Genomic DNA, 6,045 nt, shown 5'->3' on the forward strand with positions numbered 1-6,045 from the left:
CTGTATGTACTGGTAATTACCATAGTAGTTACTACTGTATGTACTGGTAAATACCATAGTAATTACCAGTGAGACCGGACTGTATTTTAAAGCGAGACATTATGGTAGTTACCCTATTAATTACTGGTACTTTCCCTAGTACTTACTGCTGTATGTACTAGTAATTACCAGAGTAGTTACCAGTGACAACGGACTGTATTTTAAAGCGAGACATTATGGTAGAAACACTATTAATTACTGGTACTTTCCTTGGTACTTACTGCTGTATGTACTGGTAACTACTGGTACTTTCACTAGTACTTACTGCTGTATGTGCTGGTAATTGCTGGTACTTTCCCTAGTACTTACTGCTGTATGTACTAGTAATTACCCTAGTAGTTACCAGTGACAACGGACTGTATTTTAAAGCGAGACATTATGATAGGAACACTATTAATTACTGGTGCTTTCCCTAGTACTTACTGCTGTATGTACTGGTAAATACTGGTACTTTCCCTAGTACTTACTGCTGTATGTACTGGTAATTACTGGTACTTTCACTAGTACTTACTGCTGTATGTACTGGTAATTACTCGTACCTTCCCTAGTACTTTCTGCTGTATGTACTGGTAATTACCATAGTAGTTACCAGTGACAACGGACTGTATTTTAAAGCGAGACATTATGATAGTTACACTATTAAAAACTGGTACTTTCCCTAGTACTTACTGCTGTATGTACTGGTAATTACTGGTACTTTCCCTAGTACTTACGGCTGTATGTACTGGTAAGTACTGGTACTTTCCCTAGTACTTACTGCTGTATGTACTAGTAATTACCATAGTAGTTACCAGTGACAACGGACTGTATTTTAAAGCGAGACATTATGATAGTTACACTATTAATTACTGGTACTTTCCCTAGTACTTACTGCTGTATGTACTGGTAATTACTGGTACTTTCCCTGGTACTTACTGCTGTATGTACTGGTAATTACCGTAGTACTTACCAGTGACAACTGACTGTATTTTAAAGCGAGACATTGTGATAGTTACACTATTAATTACTGGTACTTTCCCTAGTACTTACTGCTGTATGTACTGGTAATTACTGGTACTTTCACTAGTACTTACTGCTGTATGTACTGGTAATTATCGTAGTAGTTACCAGTGACACCCGACTGTATTTTAAAGTGAGACATTATGGTAGTTGCACTGGTAATTACTGGTACCATCTATACTACTTAGTGCTATTTGTACAGGTAATTACTATAGAAGAATTAGCACAGACAAATACTGCTACCACTCCGTAGTAACTTGTACTGCTAATTACTTAGGTAGTCAAGAACAACACAAGGCTGTACCGCTGATATTTACAATGGTTTGTAGTACTACTTAGGAGAGGGGTAACTAATAAAAATAGTAGTCCACATTTTAAAAGACATACATTGTGCCTAGTGACACGGAGAGTACTCACTGTAGCCTTACATAGAAGTTTGCGCTACTTAATGCAGGAGTTACACTCAATATTCCCCTCTGAGCTTTAAATACTGGGCCAAAACTTGTGAGGGTCATGGTTAGATATGGCTGTACACAGTCACACTGAATACATTTTTCTCTGGAGTTAGTCTGTGTTTCTTCATAGCTCCAACTTCTTCCATCTTCAGTCTCTCACCATGGTGTTTACTGACATAATTAAGTGAAGGTCAAATCTGTAAAAAAGGAAGTTAGTATTATGGTCCAATCTGACTCTACACTTAAGAATCAGCATGTGGATAGTGGATACTTACCCATTACTTGCATTTATTCTGTTGTTGATTTTAGTCATGCAAGTGTGAAACTAACGGGACCTGAGGATTAAAGCAAAAGGTAAAATATTGGCACTCATTTCACATAATGGGGGTTTTTCCTGGATTTACCATAACAATTGTACTGCCAGTCACTTTTCAACTTTTCTGGTAATTTTGTCCTACCGTATAACTTCAGCATCTTTAGCAGCATATCAGAACATTGTACACATGTAAACACCTGTAAGATGTACTTACGTTCATTATACAAGTTTTTCTCCTTGTATGGAACACAGGGCTGCAACTAATGAGCATTTTGGTAGTTGACTTGTCTAATGACTATTTATATTGTACTCTGACACTTTCTCAATGCATTATATACAAAATAAAAGTAGAAACATGTTCAATGACGGCAAATATTTCCAAATTAAATGTATTATTGGTGAAAATATTTTTGTTTTGTGTTGATTTTTTTTTGTGTTACATTGTGATTCAACAATTCCACTGTCTTTGTAAAAACATTATAAAAAAGAAATGGGTTTTAGGGTGCACATAATGACTATTAAAACATACTATTATTATTATTGTTATTATATTTTTTATTGTCAACTAGTGATGATTAGTTGATTAATTGTTGCAGCCAACATTCATATAGTATGTGACCAGCTCAAAATTTGCTTAAGCTAAATTTAATGAAATATGTGCATTTCTTCACTTTCTTGCAGTATAGATGTTATTGAATGATTTTGATTTGTTTATTATCCTTCTTACTATTCCTCTGCGATCTGAATCTTTTATCAGTTACGTCGATGATCACTTCTACAATGTCAGTTTATTTACAGTACACATCCCTACTGCTGTAATTAAAAAGTGACCCTAAATTTTAGGGTGGCAGGATTAGAATATTGCATAGATTATGTTCTTGTTGTATGATTTCACAAAGGCTGCAAACGCAGCTCCAGACTCCCCAAAGTCAACCTTTAGGACTATAACAGGGCCATAACCCCTCTGCACTATGCCGACGTACCTGATTATCTACGTTCCTCTATCCTGTCCAAACCAATCTTGTCTGTGGTATGCTCTCGGGTAACACCGCACATCCAGACCTCTACTAGTGACTGCAGAGCATCCCAGCTCATCTTCACTGAAGCATACTGGTACCTTTCCTGCGCCAAGAAAAGAAGAAAATCCTGAGATAACAACAACAGATAAGTTAATTTAGTATTTTTCTCCCTGTCATTTAAAACACCAGGAACTGCAGCTTTCAAAGTGAATATGTGCGGGGCAACACGCCTACTGTAACTGCTAGACGCGCGTTTCAATGGCACCTGTAGTACCCACACACATAAACCCAAAAAAAGCTGTCACAGTCAGCTCAGGACTCTCTTCTGGCCTTTCCGGAGAGTCTGTTCACTTTACCTGTGCGCAACTCATTCGGTCACGGCCGATCTCCGTGGAAACGCACGGAGCGCAGGGCACATTTGTCGGGTGCATTGAAAAGGGAGAGCCCTTGTCGCGCCGGAAGTTACGTAACTGTCGAAGGGCAGTTACGTAACTTCCGGCGCGACAAGGTGCTATTGAAACGCGCGTCTAGCAGTAGAGTCAGATTGGACCATAATACTAACTTCCTTTTTTACAGATTTGACCTTCACTTAATTATGTCAGTAAACACCATGGTGAGAGACTGAAGATGGAAGAAGTTGGAGCTATGAAGAAACGCAGACTAACTCCAGAGAAAAATGTATTCAGTGTGACTGTGTACAGCCATATCTAACCATGACCCTCACAAGTTTTGGCCCAGTATTTAAAGCTCAGAGGGGAATATTGAGTGTAACTCCTGCATTAAGTAGCGCAAACTTCTATGTAAGGCTACAGTGAGTACTCTCCGTGTCACTAGGCACAATGTATGTCTTTTAAAATGTGGACTACTATTTTTATTAGTTACCCCTCTCCTAAGTAGTACTACAAACCATTGTAAATATCAGCGGTACAGCCTTGTGTTGTTCTTGACTACCTAAGTAATTAGCAGTACAAGTTACTACGGAGTGGTAGCAGTATTTGTCTGTGCTAATTCTTCTATAGTAATTACCTGTACAAATAGCACTAAGTAGTATAGATGGTACCAGTAATTACCAGTGCAACTACCATAATGTCTCACTTTAAAATACAGTCGGGTGTCACTGGTAACTACTACGATAATTACCAGTACATACAGCAGTAAGTACTAGTGAAAGTACCAGTAATTACCAGTACATACAGCAGTAAGTACTAGGGAAAGTACCAGTAATTAATAGTGTAACTATCACAATGTCTCGCTTTAAAATACAGTCAGTTGTCACTGGTAAGTACTACGGTAATTACCAGTACATACAGCAGTAAGTACCAGGGAAAGTACCAGTAATTACCAGTACATACAGCAGTAAGTACTAGGGAAAGTACCAGTAATTAATAGTGTAACTATCATAATGTCTCGCTTTAAAATACAGTCCGTTGTCACTGGTAACTACTATGGTAATTACTAGTACATACAGCAGTAAGTACTAGGGAAAGTACCAGTACTTACCAGTACATACAGCCGTAAGTACTAGGGAAAGTACCAGTAATTACCAGTACATACAGCAGTAAGTACTAGGGAAAGTACCAGTTTTTAATAGTGTAACTATCATAATGTCTCGCTTTAAAATACAGTCCGTTGTCACTGGTAACTACTATGGTAATTACCAGTACATACAGCAGAAAGTACTAGGGAAGGTACGAGTAATTACCAGTACATACAGCAGTAAGTACTAGTGAAAGTACCAGTAATTACCAGTACATACAGCAGTAAGTACTAGGGAAAGTACCAGTATTTACCAGTACATACAGCAGTAAGTACTAGGGAAAGCACCAGTAATTAATAGTGTTCCTATCATAATGTCTCGCTTTAAAATACAGTCCGTTGTCACTGGTAACTACTAGGGTAATTACTAGTACATACAGCAGTAAGTACTAGGGAAAGTACCAGCAATTACCAGCACATACAGCAGTAAGTACTAGTGAAAGTACCAGTAGTTACCAGTACATACAGCAGTAAGTACCAAGGAAAGTACCAGTAATTAATAGTGTTTCTACCATAATGTCTCGCTTTAAAATACAGTCCGTTGTCACTGGTAACTACTCTGGTAATTACTAGTACATACAGCAGTAAGTACTAGGGAAAGTACCAGTAATTAATAGGGTAACTACCATAATGTCTCGCTTTAAAATACAGTCCGGTCTCACTGGTAATTACTATGGTATTTACCAGTACATACAGTAGTAACTACTATGGTAATTACCAGTACATACAGTAGTAACTACTATGGTAATTACCAGTACATACAGTAGTAACTACTATGGTAATTACCAGTACATACAGTAGTAACTACTGTGGTAATTACCAGTACATACAGTAGTAACTACTGTGGTAATTACCAGTACATACAGTAGTAACTACTGTGGTATTTACCAGTACATACAGTAGTAACTATTATTGTAATTACCAGTACATACAGCAGTAAGTACCACGGAAAGTACCAGTAATTACCAGTATAAACTACAGTAAGTACCAGTAATTACTAGTGCCAGTACCATAACGTCTTGCTTTAAAATAGCAGTTAAAGTATTGATAGTTTACAGTATGTATCACTGTCATGTTCATTTAAAATGTATAATTTATTTGTTACTGTCATTATTGGAAGTTTCTTTTCAGTCTGATTGTTGTATTAATGGGAAATTTGTCATAATAAAGTGTTTGTGTTTTCACAATGTCTTGTCTTGTGTATTTTCTATGAACTTATAATGAAATCAATGATTCATATGCCTAATAACACCATATTCTTTAATATCATTCACTTCATATGATTTTGCAGTAAGTACCAGTACTAGTACCAGTAGTTATTAGTCTAAGTATCACTTCTGGTACCACTGTAAGTACCACTATAAGTACCACTAAGTACCACTATAAGTATCACTGTAAGTACCACTATAAGTACCACTGTAAGTACCACTAAGTACCACTATAAGTATCACTGTAAGTACCACTGTAAGTACCACTATAAGTACCACTATAAGTACCACTAAGTACCACTATAAGTATCACTGTAAGTACCACTATAAGTACCACTGTAAGTACCACTGTAAGTACCACAAAGTACCACTATTAGTTATACAGTAAGTATCAGTATAAGTACCAGCTAAGGTACCGCTACGTATCAGTATAATTACCAGACAAAGTACCACCAGAAGTACCATAGTAACTA

At 37.1% G+C, this 6,045-nt stretch overlaps 1 long non-coding RNA gene across 1 annotated transcript; it reads right to left on the bottom strand.

Moving 5' to 3' along the window:
* Positions 1 to 1,611: 1,611 nt before the first annotated feature.
* LOC129456599 (uncharacterized) lies at positions 1,612 to 2,981 on the bottom strand. Its single transcript, XR_008648860.1, has 3 exons — positions 2,793 to 2,981; positions 1,769 to 1,828; positions 1,612 to 1,690 (listed from the first exon to the last, which is right to left on the bottom strand). It is a non-coding gene; the product is annotated as an uncharacterized LOC129456599 (long non-coding RNA).
* Positions 2,982 to 6,045: the final 3,064 nt, after the last annotated feature.

Source organism: Periophthalmus magnuspinnatus, chromosome 10 (assembly GCF_009829125.3).
Source record: "Periophthalmus magnuspinnatus isolate fPerMag1 chromosome 10, fPerMag1.2.pri, whole genome shotgun sequence".
NCBI classification, from domain to species: Eukaryota; Metazoa; Chordata; class Actinopteri; order Gobiiformes; family Gobiidae; genus Periophthalmus; species Periophthalmus magnuspinnatus.